A 21,835-nucleotide genomic window follows, 5' to 3' on the forward strand; every position below is an offset into this window, starting at 1 on the left:
TAATAATCTAGTCATACCCAGAGTCCACTTGGAAACTTTTGGTCCCAGAGCCTTCTGTCATGCTGCCCCTACGTTTTGGAACTCCTTACCTCAACAGATCAGGACAGCTCCATCCCTGGACGTGTTTAAATCCAGACTGAAAACCCACCTGTTCAGTTTGGCATTTGCAGAAATATAACTTTTGTTGTGTGAATACTTCATCCTACTAATTACTAAATCTGAGAGAGCCTAAGCGCTTTGAGTCCTATGGGAGAAAAGCGCTATAGAAATGTTATTGTATTGTATTGTAAGATGTTTTAAAGCACTTTAGGCCTGTCATTTAGCATTCAATGTGATTTCTGCCCTTAAAACGCTGCTTTGCGTCAAATCCAGATTTTTCCTGGGGACTTTTGGCGTGTATCCCACTCCGCCATGCCCCCCTCCAGGTGTTAGACCCCTTGAAACATCTTTTCCATCACTTTTGTGGCCAGCATAATTATTTTTTTTTCCAAAGTTCGCATTCCCATTGAAGTCTATTGCGGTTCGCGAACTTTAACGCGAACCGAACCTTCCGCGGAAGTTCGCGAACCCGGTTCGCGAACCTAAAATCGGAGGTTCGGCCCAACTCTAGTGCCATACTCCTTCAATTTCTGAATGATCGCTTGTACAGTGCTCAGTGGGATGTTCAAGGCTTTGGAAACCTTTTTGTAGCCTAAGCCTGCTTTAAATTTCTCAATAACTTGATCCCTGACCTGTCTGGTGTGTTCTTTGGACTTCATGGTGTTGTTGCTCCCAATATTCTCTTAGACAACCTCTGAGGCTGTCACAGAGCAGCTGTATTTGTACTGACATTAGATTACACACAGGTGCACTTTATTTAGTCATTAACACTCATCAGGCAATGTCTATGGGCAACTAAATGCACTCAGACCAAAAGGGGCCGTATAATTACGCACACCCCACTTTGCAGTTATTTATTTGTAAAAAATGTTTGGAATCATGTATGATTTTCGTTCCACTTCTCATGTGTACACCACTTTGTATTAATCTTTCTTGTGGAATTCCAATAAAATTGCTTCATGTTTGTGGCAGTAATGTGACAAAATGTGGAAAACTTCAAGGGGGCCGAATACTTTTGCAACCCATTGTGTGTGTGTGTGTGTGTGTGTGTGTGTGTGTGTGTGTCTGTCTGTCTGTCTGTCTGTCTGTCTGTCTGTCTGTCTGTCTGTATCTGTATATGTATATATATATGTGTGTGTGTGTGTATATCTGTATCTGTATATGTCTATATGTGTGTGTGTGTGTGTATATGTGTATATATATATATATATATATATATATATATATATATAGCTAAATAACATCTGTGCTGTAACAATAAAGGCTGATGTGTAGCTGTGTCACTAATAGAGATGGTCATTGAGATGGAAATAATTCTGTGTTGTTGCTGGTTTATGCAAATGTATGCACTCCCTTTGCTCATGAAATCAAATCATTTGATATGTTGTTAAAATTTGGTTTGGTGACTACGAATTAAATGGTACTTGAGATGGATGAAAAGAAAAGTTTTTTTATACATACCTGGGGCTTCCTCCAGCCCTCTTCAGGCTGATCCAGTCGCTGTCCTCCACCACCACCTGGATCTTCTGCTATGAGTCCCGGTAATTCAGCCAGTCAGCGTAGTCCGGCCACGTGCCTCTCCCACAGCCAGGAGCATTCTGCACCTGCGCAATAGTGCTGCACAGGTATAGTATGCTCCCAGCGGCGGAGTGTGTGCATGTGCACTACGCCCGACTGACTCAAGTACCTGGACCAGGTGGCGGAGGACAGAGCCGGGACAAGGTCCTCCAGCACCCAAGGCTGAGACACCAAAGTGCGCCCCTCCATCCCTGCAACCCCAGCCATCACACACTGATTGCTATTAGACTAAGAGGCGCCAGAGGGCCCACATCCTCCCCAACACCTTAATATCTAGTTATCTGGCTTGCAGTCACTGCCATGTATCCCCTTTTCTTATTTCTTTCTGCTTCAAACACAATTAGGAATGACAGCTGAATGAATTCTGCGCCCCCTGCTACACTGCGCCCTGAGCCTCTCCAGCCTTTGCCTCGGCCCGGCCCTGGCGGAGGACAGCAAGGGACTGATTAGCCTGAAGGGGGCTGGAGGAAGCCCCATGTATGTATACAACTTTATTTCAATCTGTATCAGGTTTACTTTGTTACACCATAGTACTATACATATGCACTGCCCACAGAGCTGCAGGGAATCTACTTAGAATGTTGTGCACATTAAACACAGAGGTGTTGTCTATCACCCATATACCTAGTTCAGATTGTACATGAAGAATGTGTAATAGAGGAAGAATCCCCTCATTCCCCTGCAGAGTACCTGCACATCACTCTTACATGTACCCACAGTCACATTGCCTAGCATAGGGCCTGATAGATGTTCTTTGTTCTTGTCTTCAAGTACTCTTACTAAGGACTAGTTTTAGTCTATGACTAACCGTGTTAGAGGCAGAAGATCAGCTGGCTAGCCAGGTAACAGGTATTGTTTAAAAGGGAATACATATGGCAGCCTCCATATCCCTCCCACTTTATTATTATTTATTGTATTTATAAAGCGCCAACATATTACGCAGCGCTGGACATTAATTTAGGTTACAGACAATATTTAGGGGTGACATACAGCAATATGACAATACAGGAATACAAGAAAAACCAGATCACACAGCACAGTATGAGTACAAGGTAATGCTTAGTCAGTCACTGGATGGGAGCATGGAGATTAGGCAAGTTAGGTTCACTCAAATGCATAGCATAGGTTAACAGTAATGGAGGTGCATGATCAGGTAGGACACAAAAGGAGGAGGACCCTGCCCAAAGGCTTACAATCTAGAGGGAGAGGTAGGGACACGAAAGGTAGGGGACCAGAGTTCAGCTGTGGGTTTAGAGCAATTGTGAGGGGTGGTAGGCCAGAGTGAACAGGTGAGTTTTGAGGGCCTTCTTGAAGGTGTTGAAGGAGGGGGCTGCCCTAATGGGTGGAGGTAGGGAGTTCCATAGTGTTGGAGTGGCTCTTGAGAAGTCCTGGAGGCGTGCATGTGACTGGGTGATGGGGGGACTTTAGTTGTATGTTAAAATTCCTAAACGTTGGAAGTTAAGAGATGCATTTCATGTTAAATACTTTCAATTAACAAAATTGTAATATGCAAATTAGAGGAATCTGAGTCGGTGGAATCCTAACCTGAGGAGTCGGTGGATTTTTGTAGCCACTCTACAGCCCTGTCAGAATGGATGTTCTGACTGCGCTGGCTGCATTTTTGTTCCAGGTGTGACTCGGACATTACTGAAGCCAAAATATCGTTACAGCGGTTAAATGATGACTTCCATGACTATGGCTGTGTCAGCGATTTGATGACGGCTCGAGAGGGATGGCGTTTCAGACCGGAGCTTCTCATTTTAATCAGGGATTAATATTCATAGGGAAATTTTCAGCTGTGGATGGCAGTAAAATAGGTTAATGAGGCTCTCAGGCCCTTCTCCTAATTAAGGGCTGCACAGCTGCCTTCACCTGAATTCTCTGTGAATCGGGGAGGGGGGCTGCTAATGCTGCGGCTGGCTTTGTCTCTGCACAATGGCTGGACGTTAGGTCACACAGCAGAGTTTGGAGCGAGCCATCTGGTGCCTCTCCCCCCACATCAGGATCAGAGTCTTCCACCCCGGCTGTGGAACCTGCCATTATATTATTATGCAGTATTTATATAGTACTGACATCTTCCACAGCAATTTATACAGTTTATAGTCTTGTTATTTTAGGTGGCCATATATCTCTTGACTTGGCGGCCGATCGACCATCTGATTCGATAAATAGTTCAATAAGAGCAAGCCTGATCGCCGATGCAACTGAGTGTGCGGCGGTAACGACGAGCAATTTCTCATTTTCAGCAACATGGAATATGTTGGTGGCTGGCGCTTTATAAATCAATCTTAGTAATTTTGTTTCATTCAGTTTGAGCCAACCTTTTAACCTCCCTGGTGGTATGATTAATTCCAAATGTACAGTCCAAAAGCGGTGCAATTTTTTCTCAAGCTTTTAGACCCTAAAAATTATACCACTATTACACACCTCCCATGGATCCAATTCGGGATTACCACTCTGAGCTGCGGTTTTCCACCCCGAGCCTGACTTAGGGTTACTGCTAACGAGGTTAATAGATGAACTGCTCATTTCGTTGGAGCTGTGGTGCCCGGGATGAGGGTGAGAACAATATTCTCGGCCAGCGTGAGAACGAAATCTTCCACTGCAGGTATAGTGTAGGGTAGTGTAGTTGGTGGAAATTAGGGGTTAGTGTAGTTCAGAGTAACTAGGGAGGGCATCAGGTTAGTGAAGTGTAGTGCAGTGAATCTGGTGGAGGCAACAGGGGTTAGTGAAGTACAGTGTAACTGGAGGGAGGTTGGGGGGGGGGGGGTGCATTGGGTTAGTGAAGTGTAGTGTAGTAGGTGGGGGGCAACAGGGGTTAGTGTAGTGTAGCTGGGTAGTGTAGCTTAGATAGACAGTTTGGGGAGAAAAGGTCCACGAGATGCCCCTGCACTATAGAAGCACCAAGTTTAGTTTTTTTTTTTTTTACCTTGATTTTTGCCCTCTTAACCTAGGTCCGTCTTATAGTCTGGTGTTTTGTAGTCCGAAAAATACATGGTTATATGTGTATCAAATGCCTATAACCCTTGGCCTATTTTTCTACTTGGTGTTCTTCTGTATGTTGTTCCAGGGGGCATGCCTGCTGGCTTCAAGTGCTACTACCAAATGTTGTTGTTGTATTTTACAACATGATTTGTGAAAAAAAATGGTCGATCTAATAGCAGATTGAGCAATGCATGGCCAGCTTAACAGATTTTGGGGGAGAGTTCCTGTGTGAGGACAGGCTCACAAGAAGTCCTGTATGTGGGAGTGGTACCATTAGCAAAATGCTGGTTTTGGGCAGGATCATTCTTTTCATTGACACCATTAGACATTTCTGTACTTCGACACAATAGACTTTTTTGAGATTACAGAAGTGTACAGGTTGTAGGACTGCAAGTGTTCAGCATTATATGTTTTTAGTCAAGACACTGGAATGTGGCCACAGTGGGGTAAACACCAAGTTTTCCTTCCCTTGTTATTAGGGAAATTTATTGCACACAGTGAACATTTATTCCCCATCTGCCCTTCCCTTGAACCCCACGGATGGTTCTCCAAATAATACCTGTCATAAAGATGCCATTTTATAGCCTGGACAAGGACACTGGACAATGGCTAATGGGGTCACCACACTGTGTTTAAAAACCAGCAGCATTCACAAAGTGTCCTTAAAATGTCAGGCTAAAAATATGGAGACAGCTATTGCTCACGTTCTAATATAGATAATTGGAAAACGAACAGTTTCCTGGCTTTCATAGGAAGGGCCCATCCACGCTGCAGAAGTTGCCTTGCATTCTTACATGGAAAATGAGTGCATGGAAATATAATACACATTCGATTGTAGGTGTTCACAGTATATGCAATAATAAAGGGCAGCACAACTGTTTGTTTTTTTATATCAAGCGGCATGCGCTTTCTAATGAAATGACGATGCGTTTCATAAGGCAGATGTTATGTGTGAATGGAATTTAATCCCCCCAGCTAAAGATTCCAAATAATTTGAACTCCCAACAGTATAGGAGCCAGAAGATCCGTATTGATGCCTCCTTAAAGTGAGAGGTGTATGAAGGCTACCATATTTATTTTCTTATAAACAATACTTCCTGGCTGTCCTGCTGCTGCTTATTATTATTTTTTATATAGCGCTGACCTCTTCCACGGCGCTGTACAGAGTGTATATATAGTCTTGTAAAGCTATGTACCCATGTTGCGATTACAAGCAATTTTTCTGTGACCAGCAAGAAAACAATTTACAAGAAAGAAAATACTTAACATGATTTTATAGTTCTTTTTCACCTACTTTTTGATACTTCTATAATTTGTACAAACAGAAGATGAAAAATGATCTCCTAGGAGAAAAGTGAATTGTAGATGGGCTGTGTCTGGAAACTAGCTGTAATGTTCCTGTAGCAGAGGAAATCTGCTGCAAGAATGTTAATTTAGGGCTGTCTTTCGGCGGCATCTATTTCGGCGGCGTTGCGGCAGTGTCACTTTCGGGCTTTTTTTGCGGCTTTCAGTTGCAGTCCGCGTTTCTGCCTCCACAGGGGGACATAAGCTGCAGTGGTTAACCGTCCCAAGACACTACATGTAGCGTCCAGGGTCGCCTTGAATGCCAGGGAAAATCGGGATCTGAACACCGCATTCGCTCAAACTCCAGTAAAGGCCCGGTACAAACACTCCCATTCACTTGAATGGGAGTGTTTAACTCCGAATCCCGAACGCCGGCGGTAAACGCGGTGAAGATGCCCGTGTGAACCAGCTCTTACTGTGTGGTCATATAAAAGGTACAACTGACATCAAAAAAGAAAAAGGTAGTTCCTCTGACCTATAGGTACATTTTTGAATAAAAAGGTCTATACTGCAATATTCACATAGAACAAGTCTTTATTTGCCAACAATACTAAAGGTTAAAAATACAATTTGGCTCCCAAGCCTATGATTCCATAATCCTAAATGGTCCATACAGCGCTCTCCTGAACAGCAGTGCATTGGGCCAAACAATAAAATGTCTCACCCCAAATACATAAATAATGCAGTGATATGGTGAGACACTTGGGTCAATACACTACCGTTCAGACAGTATACAAATAAATTACACTAATGCCCAACAAATAAATAATAATAAATATCTGGCAAGGAATGGGTGCAATTTACTTATAAAGTGCTAGTGCAAAGCGGCAATACAAAAAATGGGGTCCTATCCTTAGCGGACCAAAAGTGCATAAGTGGAATAGAATATATATTTTTTGTATTGCTGCTTTGCACTAGCACTTTATAAGTAAATTGCACCCATTCCTTGCCAGATATTTATTATTATTTGTTGGGCATTAGTGTAATTTATTTGTATACTGTCCGAAAGGTAGGGTATTGTGTATATATATATGTAGCACGGTGGCGTAGTGGTTAGCTCACTTGCCTTGCAGCACTGGGTCCCTGGTTCGAATCCCAGCCAGGGCACTATCTGCAAAGAGTTTGTATGTGCTCTCCGTGTCTGCGTGGGTTTCCTCCGGGCTCTCCGGTTTCCTCCCACATTCCAAAAACATACGGATAAGTTAATTGGCTCCCCCTTAAAAAATTGGCCCTAGACTACAGTACTTACACTACATAATATAGACATATGGCAACGGTAGGGATTAGATTGTGAGCTCCTTTGAGGGACAGTTAGCAACAAGACAATATATATATACATACTGTACAGTATGCAATTCAGGATAGAGACACCGGTGTTAATAGGAAAAGCTATCACCTTAGTGCCTAGTGTGAACAGAGTATAGCAGGTCCCAGCCAGAAAGAAATGTAATGTCAAGATAGTGAATGAAGGAATAGATAGAAGCCAATGAACGAAGATCGAGGAGCGGCGAGGGGCTTACCAATAGAGATGCGGAGTCAGGGCTGAATCCGGGAATATAAAAGGTACAACTCTAACCTATAGATACATTTACCACCATTCCACACTATCTGCATGAGGAAAGTTACAGTTATTACTGCCTAAGCACAAGCTGAGCTATATACAGTACAAGGCTCTGGAGCACCACCTAGTGGACATTTTGTATACTTCCATCTTAAACAACCTCATCAGGGCTATTATTATTATTATTATTATTTATTGTATTTATAAAGCGCCAACATATTACGCAGCGCTGAACATTAATTTAGGTTACAGACAACATTTAGGGGTGACATACAGCAATATGACAATACAGGAATACAAGAAAACCAGATCACACACCATAGTATGAGTACAAGGTAATGCTTAGTCAGTCACTGGATGGAGCATGGAGATTAGGCAGGTTAGGTTCACTCAGATGCATAGCATGGGTGCACAGTAATGGAGGTGCAAGATCAGGTAGGACACAAAAGGAGGAGGACCCTGCCCAAAGGCTTACAATCTAGAGGGAGAGGTAAGGACACGAATGGTAGGGGACCAGAGTTCACCTGTAGGTTTAGAGCACTTGTGAGGGGTGGTAGGCCAGAGTGAAAAGGTGAGTTTTGAGGGCTTTCTTGAAGATGTTGAAGGAGGGGGCTGCCCTAATGGGTGGAGGTAGGGAGTTCCATAGTGTTGGAGCAGCTCTTGAGAAGTCCTGGAGGCGTGCATGGGACTGGGTGATCCGGGGGGCGGTTAGGCGAAGTTCATTGGAAGAGCGGAGTGAGCGGCTAGGTGTGTACCTCTGAGTAAGATCGGAAATGTAGGTTGGACAGGTTTTGTGGACAGATTTGTAGGTCAGACACAGTATCTTGAATCTGATTCTGGACTGGATAGGAAGCCAGTGGAGGGATTCACGGAGCGAATCCGCCGTGGTGGAGCGATGGGAGCAGTGGATAATTCTGGCTGCCGCATTCATGATGGACTGCAGTGGGGCTGTTTGGGTCATAGGGAGACCAGACAGCAGGGCATTGCAGTAGTCAAGGCGGGAAATTATGAGGGCATGGATGAGGAGTTTGGTGGTGGCAGAGGTCAGGAAAGGGCGAATCTTACAGATGTTACGAAGGTGGAAGTTGCAGGACTTAGTGAGGTTTTGGATGTGGGAAGTGAAGGAGAGTGCGGAGTCCAGGGTGACACCCAGACAGCGGGCTTGAGAGGTAGGGCGAATGGTAGTGTGGTTAACAGTGACATGCACATCTGGGAGGTTCGTGGATGGCCGGGGTGGGAAGATCATAAATTCCGTTTTGTCTAGATTAAGTTTCAGGAACCTAGCGGACATCCAGGAGGAGATGGCTGATAGGCAGGAGGAGACCTTGTCCATGGTAGTGGTGGATATGTCAGGGGTGTGGAGGTAGATCTGGGTGTCATCTGCATACAGATGATAGTTAAAACCCATGGAGGAGATAACCTTGCCAATGGAGGATGTGTATAGGGTGAACAGTAGGGGGCCAAGGACCGAACCTTGGGGGACTCCCACCGAGAGGTGGTTGGGGGTGGAAGAGGACTCATTGAAGACGGTCGTGAAGGAGCGGTTGGAGAGGTAGGATGAAAGCCAGGACAGGGCGAGATCGTGAATGCCCAAGGACTGGAGGGACTGGAGGAGTAGGGGATGATCTACTGTGTCAAAAGCTGCTGACAGGTCAAGGAGGAGGAGAATGGAGTATTTACCTTCAGCTTTAGGTAAGGCAAGGTCGTTGACCACTTTGGTGAGAGCAGTTTCGGTTGAGTGGGCAGGCCGAAATCCAGATTGGAGTGGGTCTAGCAGTGAGTTGGCATTGAGGTACTGGGTCAGGCGTTTGTGAACCAGGCGCTCAAGGAGTTTTGAGGCAAAGGGGAGGAGGGAGATAGGACGGTAGTTGGAGGGTAGCGAAGGGTCGAGGGAGGGTTTCTTGAGCAGGGGTAGTACAGTGGCCTGCTTGAAGTCTGAGGGGAAGGTGCCTGTGGACAGGGAGAGGTTGAACAGGGTAGTGAGGACTGGGGCCAATTCCGTGAAGTGAGGCTGGAGTAAATCGGAAGGGATGGGGTCAAGGGGGGAAGTAGTGGTATGGGAAGTCTGCAGTAGGTGGTTGACTTCCTCGGTCGTAGTAGGAGGGAAGGATGTGAGGGGAGGATAGGGTGGAGGAGGAGGAGTTGGGTGGGAGGGGGTTGGAGGTGAAGATTGGAGATTGGATATTTCCTGGCGGATGGAGACAATTTTGTTGGTGAAGTGGGTGGCTAAATCTGTGGCAGAGAGGGAGGAAACGGAGGGTGGGTGTGGGGGGGGGGGGGGGTTTAAGCAGGGAGTTGAAAGTGGCAAAAAGACGCCGGGGGTTGGAAGCTTGTGCTCCGATGAGCTTGCTAAAGTATTCCTGCTTCGCATGAGCAAGGGCAGTGTGGAACTGCAGCAGGTTGGTCTTGTACTGTAGGAAATCCTGGTTAAGTCTAGTTTTTCTCCATTTCCGTTCAGCGGCGCGTGTTTTCCTCTGGAGGTTGCGAGTATGGGTAGTGCGCCAGGGCTGGGGGTTAGGGGGTCGGTTGCGGCGAAATATTGGTGGAGCAGCTTTCTCTAGGGCTGATGAGAGAGTTTGGCGATACTGAGCTGCTGCGAGATTATGACAGGTTAGGGTGGGGAGAGTGGAGGAGAGGGCATAGAGGGGGTCAGCAAGGACACTAGGGTTGAGCTTGCGTAGGTCTCGCTGCCATCGACCAGGTGGGTGGGTGGCTAATTTAGAGGTGCCTTCCGTGAGGAGGTTGAAGGTGAGAAGGTGATGGTCTGAGGGTGGAAAGGGTGCGATGTCAAGGTGTGCAATGGTGGTGGATTTAGTGAATATAAGGTCGAGAGTGTGACCTGCAGTGTGAGTGGGGGTGTTGGCGTGTTGTACTAGTCCAAGTGAGTTGGCAATGGTGAGTAGCCGGGTCACAGCGGAGCTCTGGGCTTCATCGATGGGAATATTGAAATCCCCAAGGATGATGGTGGGGAGGTCAGAGGAGAGGATGTGAGGGAGCCAGGAGGCAAGGTCATCGAGAAATTGTTGGGTGGAGCCCGGAGGGCCAGGGGCGTAACAATAGGGCCTGCAGGCCCCTCAATTGCAGGGGGGCCCGGGTAGAGGGCATCACGTGGGGGGGCCCGGGTGGAGGGGCCGTCTGCTCCTGTAACTGAGACACAAGCTGGCATCTGTCACTGTAACTTCAGCTCGCTGTGTACCAGCAGCAGGGCAGGAGGTGGGCACTAGGACACAGCGGACATCAAGTCCTGCAGACTTCAGGCAGTGTTTCTTTCATTCACTGCTCCGCCCCCTCATGCACATGGTGGTTCCGTCCTGTGAAGGAAGACGACCACCAGATTATTACAGCGTGCCTGCCTGTCTGTGCCTGAGATGAGAGGGAAGACTGAGACACAGGGCTCACGCAGGCTGCCTGCAGAAAGATAGTTGCTTCCTGATCATACTGTATGTATCTGTGTGAGTATATCACTTTGGGGGGGTTGTGTGTGTGTGTGTAAGGGGTGCTGTGTGTCTGTATGTGTGTAAGGGGTGTGTTTGTGTAAGGGGGGCTGTGTTTATGTGTATTTGTGTAAGGGGGGCTGTGTATGTGTGTAAGGGGGGGGGGGGGGGCTGTGTGTGTGTATGTATTTGTGTAAGGGGGGCTGTGTGTGTGTCTGTGTGTGTGTGTGTATTTGTCTAAAGGGGGCTGTGTGTGTGTGTGTGTGTGTGTGTGTGTATGTGTATGTGTATGTGTGTAAGGGGGGCTGTGTGTGTGTATGTGTATGTGTGTAAGGGGGGGCTGTGTGTGTGTGTGTGTGTGTGTGTGTGTGTGTGTGTGTGTGTGTGTGTGTGTGTTTTTGTGTAAGGGGGGCTGTGTGTATTTGTGTAAGGGGGGCTGTGTGTGTGTGTAAGGGGGCTGTGTGTGTGTGTGTGTGTGTGTGTGTGTGTGTGTGTGCATGTATGTGTGTAAGGGTGTGTGTGTAAGGGTGTGTGTGTGTGTGTGTGTGTATGTAAGGGGGGCTGTGTGTGTGTGGGCGGGTGGTGTGTGTTTCCTGTTTGTGTGTGGGGGGGAGGGGGTTGTGTGTGTGTGTGTTTCCTGTGTGTGTGTGTGTGTGTGTGTGTAGGGGGGCTGTGTGTGTGGGGGTGGTGTGTGTGTTTCGTGTGTGTGTGTGTTGTGTCTGAGAGTGTTTTGTGTGTGTGCACAGCCACTATATACAATGTGTACAGTATATACAGATACGCTCATCCTTACCGCTTCTCCCTCATACCCATGCCCCCCTCCGTTTGAATGAGACACCTACGTTGCACACTACTGCACATGCGCAGGCCCGGTGGCAAGCCTTTTTGACCGCAATTCAGTGGCTGGGAATGCTCTTAACGTGCCTTTACAAGCCTCATGTGCAGAATGTTCCAGGCCATAGAAGCGTAGTCAAGGAGGCGTGCCATGAGGCCTGCGCATGCTCATTAGTGTGCGACTTAGGCGACTCACACAACCTAACATGGTCTCTTTCATACAAATGAAGGGGGGTGGTGGTAAATGGGAGGAATGGTTAAGATGAGGACATCTGCACACACATGCAGGTAGCCATCATTTTAGCAGGACACTTAGGTTTTGGCATCTTTCAAAGTGTACCTGTAATAGATTCATAGATAGATGTATAGATTTATATTTACCTGGGGCTTCCTCCAGCCCCCTGTAGTCTGTCTGCTTGATTGCTGTCCTCCTGGGCCACTGTTTTCTAGCAGTAAACTACCAGACTAGCCCAGTCGCACTCCACTGCGCATGCGTGGTCACGGCTGTGTATGTCCCCAATTGTGCTCACACTGCCAGGAGCAATCTGCACATGTGCAGGCCACTAAACCTGTTATTGCGCTTGTACAGAGTGATTGTGGGTGCATGTGTATCCAGGACTGTGCAAGCACAGTGGAGTGCTACTGGGCTGGATCATGGACTCCACTGCAGAAGGGCGGCAATCAAGCAGATGGACTACATGGGGCTGGAGGAAGCCCCAGGTACGTATAAACCTATACGCTTATTTTATCTTAGATTTCCTTTAAACTGAATATGTTTTTTTTGGGGGGGGGGAGGGGGTGAGGAGGGTGAAGGGGGGCCCCATCCAAAGTTTTGCAGGGGGGCCCAGTGATTTCTAGTTACGCCCCTGCGGAGGGCGGTATAAGACCGCAACAATGGCAGGGAGGGGGTGGTAGAGGCGGATGGTGTGGGCCTCAAATGATTTGAATTGTAGAGAGGTAGGTGGGGTGAGGACACGGAAGGTGCAGGATGGGAAGAGGAGCAGACCTACCCCTCCCCCAGTCCTGTTGTCTGGTCTGGGGGTGTGACTGAGGTGAAGCCCCCCTTAGGAGAGGGCAGCCTCTGCGGCAGAGTCAGAGGGGGTGAGCCATGTCTCAGTGAGTGCGAGGATGGTGAGGGATTTGGAGAGGAAGAGGTTGTGGACTGCTGTAAGTTTATTGCGGACGGATCTGGCATTCCAGAGACCGCAGGGTAGGGGGAGCATGTGTTTGTGGGTGGGATGGATGGAAATAAGGTTGGAGCGAGGATGGTTGTTGAAGGTATTTGTGGACAGAGGGCTGTGAAGTGTATGAAGCAGGTCTGCAGGGGATGCTTGTCTGGCAGCAGGCTGTGGCCCAGGATTGGGTGATATATCACCAGCTGCAAGTAAGAGTAGGAGGGAGAGAGTAAGCAAATGTGAATGGGATTTAAATGTTTGTGAGGTTTTTGAGCTGCTGGAGGGAGAGAGAGATTTCAGGAGAGCTAACAGTTCATGAGAAGCTGAGTAAGGTGAGGAAAGCAGAGCAGGTGAAATGAATATGGAGTGTGGTACATTGGGAGGATGCATATTGCAATGCAACTTGTAGATATTTGCAGACAGGCAGAACATAAGAAAAAATGCAGTAAACATGGTAATGGTCTCCGATTATAACCAGGAAGTTTCCAACCACTAAGCAGTTTAAATTAGTATGCAGTTAGTGCAAGCAAACCTGTGAAAAGAAGCAGAGTCTACTTGGCCGTGCAACATATGGGCTAGTTCAAGTTTCTAAAATTTTCAGGACTAGCTGGTGATCAGATTTCAGAAAAGCACTTTTCTGATCACCAGGGACCAGAAAAGTGCTTTTTCTGAGATATCAAGTGTTTTCACTGCAGTGTCACCATTTTTTACAAAATCGCTTCTGCACTGCATGTAGCATTTTCTAAGCAATTGTTATTGAAGGAATTCAGCAAAATTGCACATTCCTTCAAAATCGCTCAGAAAATCTCTCTGCAAAATTGCAGTGTGAGCTAAGCCTTAAAAGACAACTAAAGCGAGAGGGATTTGGAGGCTGTTTATATTTATTTACTTTTAAGCAATACCAGTTGGCTGGTAGTCCTGCTTATCCTCTGCCTCTAAGGGCCCTTTTACACTTAAAGGAGTACTGTAGGGGAATAAAATTAGTTGAACTTACCCGGGGCTTCTAATGGTCCCCCGCAGACGTCCTGTTCCCACGCAGCCACTCCCCAATGCTCCGGTCCCTGCCTCCAGTTCACTTCTGGAATTTACGACTTGTAAGGCAGAAAACTGCTGCACCTGCGCAGAGCCGGGACAAGGTACTCCAGCACCCAATTTAAAACCTATTTAAAAATCAAAAAGTCAGATACTCACCTAAGGAGAGGGAAGGCTTGGTCCTAATGAGCCTTCCCTCTCCTCTCCCAGTGCCCTCGGTGCTGCGCTGGCTCCCCCGTTCGCGTCCGCCGCCGCAGGGACTTCGGAGGTCTTCGGGAGCACTCGAGCTTCCGAAGACAGGCAGCTCCATACTACGCACACGCGAGTGCGTCATAGTGGGCGCTCGCGCATGCGTAGTATGGAGCGGCCCATCTTCGGGAGCCCGAGTGCTCCCGAAGGATTCCGAAAGCTCCCTTCGGCTGCGGAAGTGGCAGTATTTGACCGAACTGGTCGAATACTGTCACGTGGGATCCTGCGCGGGACCGGGCACCGGGAGAGGAGAGGGAAGGCTCATTAGGACCGAGCCTTCCCTCTCTTTAGGTGAGTATCTGACTTTTTTATTTTTATAATGGTAAACATTCACTTTAATATGTAGTTATCTGGCTTGCAGTCACTGCCATGTATCCCCTTTTCTTATTTCTTTCTGCTTCAAACACAATTAGGAATGACAGCTAAATGAATTCTGCGCCCCCTCTTACACTGTGCCCTGAGGCTGAAGCCTCTCCAGCCTATGCCTCGGCCCGGCCCTGCACCTGATTGGCTGCGCCCTCGCTCCCGCTGACGTCACCAGGAGCGTACTGCGCAGGCCCAGGCGCAGTGGTTTTCCGACTTTAAAGTTGGAAATTCCAGAAGTGAACCGGAGGTGGAGACCGGAGCATCGGTGAGTGGCTGCACAGGCACAGGATGTCTGCGGGGGACCATTAGAAGCCCCGGGTAAGTTCAACTCATTGTCCCCTGACCAGGGCTGACAGAAAGGGGGTATTGGGCCTAGCGGTGGGGAGGGGGGTCGGACCCCCCCCTCTCTCGCCTGGGACCCCGATCTGCGCTCCTCCTCCAGTGTTAAGTAACCAGCTGCGTGCATAAAGATGAAGCAACGGGCGGGGAAATCACTCACCTCTCCCGCGTTCCATCGTGCGCTCCACTGATGTCACTTCCATGCAAGGCCGTCCACTTACAATACAGTGGGCGGCGTTGCCGGAAGTGACGTCAGTGGAGCACACGATGGAACGCGGAAGACGTGAGTGATTCCCCCGCCCGTTACCTCTTCATCTTTACGCACGCAGCTGGTTACTTAAAGGGACTCCGAGCTCACAAAAAAAAGAAAAGTTGTACTCACCAGGGGCTTTCTCCAGCCCAGTGCTGGTCGGGAGGTCCCACGCCGGCGTCCTGGCTCCTCTCCTTCTCCCCGCTCCGGTATAGCTGACAGGCCGCAGCCCGGGCGACACTCGGTGGAGTGTCGGGCTGCAGCTTCCGCGTATGACGCGGATTACGTCACACGCCGGCCGCCTCGCGTCATCACGGCGGCCGGCGTGAAAGTACTGCGCATGCGCGCTTTAATCGCGCATGCGCAGTACTTTCACGCCGGCCGCCGTGATGACGCGAGGCGGCCAGCGTGTGACGTAATCCGCGTCATACGCGGAAGCTGCAGCCCGACACTCCACCGAGTGTCGCCCGGGCTGCGGCCTGTCAGCTATACCGGAGCGGGGAGAAGGAGAGGAGCCAGGACGCCGGCGTGGGACCTCCCGACCAGCACTGGGCTGGAGAAAGCCCCTGGTGAGTACAACTTTTCTTTTTTTCGTGAGCTCGGAGTCCCTTTAATGCTGGAGGAGTGCAGAACGGGGACCCAGGCAAGGGAGGGGGGGGTCCGACCCCCCCCCCCCCACCGCTAGGCCCAATACCCCCTTTCTGCCAGCTACCCCTCCAGCTCGGCGGGCGGCACCCAGCATCCACAGACAGGCGGGTGCCGCCCCCCAGATCTGCTGCCTGAGGCAAATGTTTCACCCCGCCTCATGAGCGGGTCGGGCCTGCCCCTGACCCCCACCCTTTAATACGTTGGTATGCATTAGTATGAGGTTTTTCCATAGCAATGCTTGGCGAAAAAGCTTTCATTTAACATGCGTATAGTGGGAACTGTGCCAAAGGTAAACCTGGACATTGCAAATAGGGTTTCTTTCAGTTATAACAGAGCAACTGATTAAGTGTAAAAGGACCCTAATGCTTTTAACCACTTCACAACTGAGGGGTTTTACCCCTTCAGTATCCGAGCAATTTTCTCCTGTCAGCGCTCCTTACATTCATTCGCCTATAACTTTATCATTACTTATCACAATAAAATGAACTATATCTTGTTTTTTTCACCACCAATTAGGCTTTCTTTAGGTGGGACACTATGCCAAGAATTATTTTATTCTAAATGTGTTTTAATGGGAAAATAGGAAAACTTTTGGAAAAAAAAACATTTTTCAGTTTTCCGCCATTATAGTTTTTAAATAATGCATGCTACTATAATTAAAATCCATGTAACGTATATGCCCATTTGTCCCAGTTATTACACCGTTTAAATTATGTCCCTATCACAATGTTTGGCGCCAATATTTTATTTGCAAATAAAGGTGCATTTTTTTTCAGTTTTGCGTCTATCCCTAATTACAAGCCCATAATTTATAAAGTAACAGTGTTATACTCTCTTGATATAAATATTTAAAGATTTCAGTCCCTAAGGTAACTATTTAAGTTTTTTTTTATTGTAATTTTTATTTATTTTAATATTACAAAAAAAAAATATTGGTAACAATTGGGGAGTGTGGGAGTTAAAGGGACACTTAAGTTAAACAAAAAAAATGAGTTTTACTCACCTGGGGCTTCCAATAGCCCGCTGCAGCATAGAGGGTGCTAATGTGTCTGGGAACGCGAAGAATCACTCGCGTCCCCAGCCTGTCAGCTCCTGTCACCGAAACAGGAAGTGGCTGCTGGCGGGGCCAGGAGGATCGGAGGGAGACAGCGAGGGCACCGGACAGCTGCAGGGGGCTATTGGAAGCCCTAGGTGAGTAAAACTCATTTTTTTTTTGTTTGACTTAAGTGTCCCTCTAATGAGTTAAAATTAGTAGTGAAAATAATGTATGTGAAAAATGTTTTTGGATGTAGTATTACTTTTTGGCCACAAGATGGCCACATTTTTTTTCAGGCGTCCTACAAGCGTCGGAAGGACGCTTGCAGGAAGGGAGGCTGGGAAACTGAGTTCTTTCACAATGGTCGTGCTGCTTCTCATAGAAGCATGCCGATCATTGCGGGGGCAGAGATCAACGAACGGGAATGGATTTTCCCGTTCATTGATCTCCGGGCGAGCGGGCAGCGGCATGCACGATTGCGGGAGTGCGAGCGGGATCGCGGACAGCGGCGGCAGCAGCGGGGGGTGCGTATATCTATGCTCCGGGAGGGGAACTGAAGTCCAAAGGAGCGTAGATATACTGTACCCGGGCGGCGAAGTGGTTAAGATGTCCATACACTAACACGATTTCCCGCCGATAGAAAGCAGATTTGATCACTGTTCGAATCTGCTGTGAAATCGATAACGCAAACGCGGACTGATCAACAGAATCGATCGTTTTTGGATGGAAATCGGTTGATCTGCCCAGGTTGAAAATTTTGCTTAATCGCTGGTGGGTCGGGAGCGCGTCGTTAGCGGCGTTCGATACAGCAATACATCACCTGTCCGGCCGGCGCAAGTCCACGGGTCCCTGCTGTCTGTCGCTTCTTCCGGCATCTTCTCTTCACTTCCTGTCCCGTCCTGTGAAAAAGCAAAGTTCAAACAGTAGAAGGTGCTCTACTGTTTGAGCTTTCTGTTTGTGACGGGACAGGAAGTAAAGGGAAGATGGAGTACGCTGGAAAAAGTGAGAGACTGCAGGGACTCGGGGACTTGTGCCGGCCGGACAGGTAATGTATTGCGGCTGGCCAGGGGAGCAGGGGCGGCGAACAGGGGGCAGTTCCACAGGTTGTGAATCGATTTCATGCTGAAATCGATTCAAAATCTGTTTGCAGTGTATGGGCAGCCAATAGATCCCTCTCTGATCAGATTTGATCAGAGAGGGATCTATCTGTTGGTCGATCTGGTGGCAATCGACCAGTGTATGGCTGCCTTTGGACATAGACCCTGAACTAGCATATGCAGATCAGGTGTATGACATTGTCATATCTATCTGACAAGATTAGCTGCATGGTTGTTTTTGGTGTTATTCAGACACTACTGCAGCCAAGTTGACCAGCAGCGTTGTCAACTGGTATTCTACTGCCCCGGCAATCACAACCTTTTATCTGGAAGCACCCTCAACCATGAACTCAAGCATAAGCACTGGTAGTATGTAGATGTAATATAATCACAAATGTCTTAATAATCAATCAGCAGCCAGAGGTTTTCCAGTCCACCCTGGAACGGCATGTCAAAGATAAACCATAAACTCCAGCGCTCTCTATTGCACTCCCATACACTGAAGCCTGCAGACACTTTGTGCTCAATATTGGAGACAGTGGGGGACATTTATCAAGAATGTCTGAGACAAAATATTATTAGGTTTTTAGAAATATGTGCAGAACTGTCTCAGACATACTAAGAAATCACTAAATAGTGCAGATTCCTTATTAAACTGTTAGGAATAGGAGGAGTTAGGAAGGCCTCTCAGGCAGTGCAGTGTGTGATGGAAATTTCTGTCGCTGAGGTAACCAACACATCTGCTGTCAGCAGGCTCTGAGTGAGGGGGGAGGAGCCCTTCACAAATCATGTCTAACCTCCGAAAAACTACTATTAAGCACTTCTTAATCTGCAGCAGTTTAGGGATGGATTTGCACTTTTCTTAACTGTAGTGCAGCTCTAGAAATCCACGCTAAACTGCTGCTATTACATAGGCTTTGGGAAGTCTCTTATTATCATGCAGAACAGTTCTCCTGCTGGTTAGAACGGTTTTAGAAGAAATAACTGTCGGGAACGCTTTGATAAATCTGGCTCAGTGACCGTCTGCAAAAAACATATATGCACAGGGGGTCTGTATGAACTAAGCCCTGACTCCTGAATACAGCCAGGTCTATAAATATTGGAACATCGACAAGTCTAACATTTGTGGCCTTATACACAACCACAATGGATTTGAAATGAAATGAACACAGGGAGCGTAGTAATAGCCATAGCAGCTGCTATGGGGCCCCGGTGGAGAGTGGGCCCAGGTGGTACTTGATGTAGTCACTGTAAACGTTCCTGTTTTCCTCCACCCTCTAACTGTGTCTCAGTGCCCATGGACTTTATGCAGTGAAGACCGCATGAGACTGTAAATTGCCTAATCAACTCGTATCCATAAGGTAGGAGCAGGTGGCATTGCTCAAGAGTGCCCATTCTGATGGCCTCATGAAAGTTTTTTGCTATGGGGCCCCATAATCTCTCTAGCTACACCACTGAATGAACACAATGTTCTTTAACTGCAGACTGTCAGATTTAGGCCTCTTTTCCACAGACTGTTGAGCTGTGTGCTCAGCAAGCAGTTACCAGGCAGCAGTAAGCAGTTACCAGGCAGCAGTAAGCAGTTACCAGGCAGCAGTGAGCAGTTACCAGACAGCAGAAAGCAGTTGTGAAAGTTTAGCATTTCACTGCCTATCAACTGATCGTGGAAAAGAGGCCTTAATTTGAGGGTCTTTACATCCAAATCATGTGAACGGTGTAGGAATTACAACAGATTGCATGTGTGCCTCCCACTTGTTATGGGAGCAAACGTAATGGGACAATTGACTTCTCAGCTGTTCCATGGCCAGGTGTGTTTATTCCCTCATTATCACAATTGCAACGAGCAGATAAAAGGTCCAAAGTTCATTTCTAGTGTGCTATTTGCATTTGAAATCTGTTGCTGTCAACTCTCAGGCCCCTTTCCACTAGCAGTTGATAGGCAGTGAAATGCCTCTCAAACTCTCACAACTGCTTGCTGCTGCCCAGAAATTGCTTGCTGCAGCCTGTTAACTGCTCACTGCTGCCTGGTAACTGCACTACTCCTAAGAGGCCCATACACCTAACGATTTTCCCGCCGATATACAGCAGATTTGATTACTGTGATTGAATCCGCTGTGAAATCGTTGCACAAACTCTGACAGAACGATCGATTTCCATCCGAAATCGTTCCCGTCGATCCGTCCGTGCGGAAGATTCTACTTGATCGCCGGCGGGTCGGGAGTGCGTCGATAGCGGCGTTCTAATGCCCGACGACTGACGCAATACAGCGGCAATACATTACCTGCTCCGCCGGTGCGAGTCCCTGCTCTCTCCGCTGTCCTCTTCTCCGCGCTGGGCTCTGAGTCCGGCAGGCTTCACTGAACTTCCTGTCCCGGCAGGAAGTTTAAACAGTAGAGCGCCCTCTACTGTTTAAGCGTCCCCTGAACAGGAAGTTCAGTGAAGCCTGCCGGACTTGGAGACCGGGGGAGTCGCGCTGGCCGGAGCAGGTACTGTATGCGGGGGGGTGGGGGGTGGGGGCTAGCGGCAGCTTCACAGATTGTGATCGGTTTCATGCTGAAATCGATTTACAATCTGTTTGCAGTAAAGGCAGCCATACGATCCCTCTCTGATCAGATTTGATCAGAGAGGGATCTATCTGTTGGTCGATTTGATGGCAAATCAACCAGTGTATGGCCACCTTTACTTGATTTTGGACTGGTAATTGCTTGCTGAGAGGAAAAAGTTCAACTGCCCTCAATGGGCTCAAGGAGCCCTCAAGATGAGATCCAAAGAGCTGTCACTATCAGTGAAGCAAGCCATCATTAGGTAGAAAAAACAAAAACAAAACTAATTCATCAGAGAGATAGCAAAAACGCTAGGCATGGCCAAAACAACTGTTTGGAACATTCTTAAAAAGAATGACGCACCAGTGAGCTCAGCAACACCAAAAGACCCGGAAGACTGCGGAGAACAACTGTGGTGGATGACTGAAGAATTATTTTCCTGGTGTAGAAAACTCCATTCGCAACAGTTGGCTAGATCAAGAACACTCTCCGGGAAGTAGGTGTATGTGTGTCAGTCAACAATCAAGAATAGACTAAAGGCTCATACACACATCAGACCATAGTCTTTGGAAAATGAAAGATCACAGACCAATTTTACCCCCTTCCATGTAGTATGAGAGCCATACCTACACAGTCTATTCTATGGAGCTGAACTTCCCATCAGACAGAAATCTTTGCAAGATGCTGCACACAAAGATGCTGTAGACATTCAAAAGATCAGTATCTGCAAAATATCTGTTCCTGCAAAAGATCCGTTCCTGCAAAATGCATTCATAGTCTATGATATCTGCAGATCATCATACACACCTTGTTTAACAGACATTCATCAAGGCATATTGACCTTCTTTCACTCCAAATGTGGGGTCACTGGCACCCCCAGAGCTGGAGATATGCCCCCACATTTTATTGAATTTTGTGCCTGCATGCCCCCTCTTTGGGAGGCCATATTTCAGTGGCCCTTTGCTCGAGTGGCCCCAAATTTCAGGTGTGGTTATTAAACTTTGGGGGCTACACATAGGTACAGGTGGGGTCACGCTAGCCCCCCATAATTTGAAATACTGCACCCCAAAAATTGAAAGAAAATTGTTCGTTTTGAATTGTCCAAGTTTGGGCATTTGTTGGTTTTGAACCCCAGGGCTCAGAGCTCAGCTTTTAATGGTAGTGCCTAGCTCAAAGCATATGCTACATGCACTCCAAATTTGGGGTTTCTGACTCCTCCAGAGCCAGAGATATTGGGTTTGAAACGAGGCCCGAAACCGTATACT

General features: G+C 47.7%; 1 long non-coding RNA gene across 1 annotated transcript in view; it reads left to right on the forward strand.

Moving 5' to 3' along the window:
* Positions 1 to 10,850: 10,850 nt before the first annotated feature.
* The window catches only part of LOC137537331 (uncharacterized), a 33,701-nt gene continuing 22,716 nt past the window's right edge, over positions 10,851 to 21,835 (forward strand). The window contains exon 1 of the long non-coding RNA XR_011024597.1: positions 10,851 to 11,007. This is a non-coding gene — a long non-coding RNA (uncharacterized lncRNA). The remainder of the gene's footprint in view (positions 11,008 to 21,835) is intronic.

Source organism: Hyperolius riggenbachi, chromosome 10, assembly GCF_040937935.1.
Source record: "Hyperolius riggenbachi isolate aHypRig1 chromosome 10, aHypRig1.pri, whole genome shotgun sequence".
Classification (NCBI taxonomy): Eukaryota; Metazoa; Chordata; class Amphibia; order Anura; family Hyperoliidae; genus Hyperolius; species Hyperolius riggenbachi.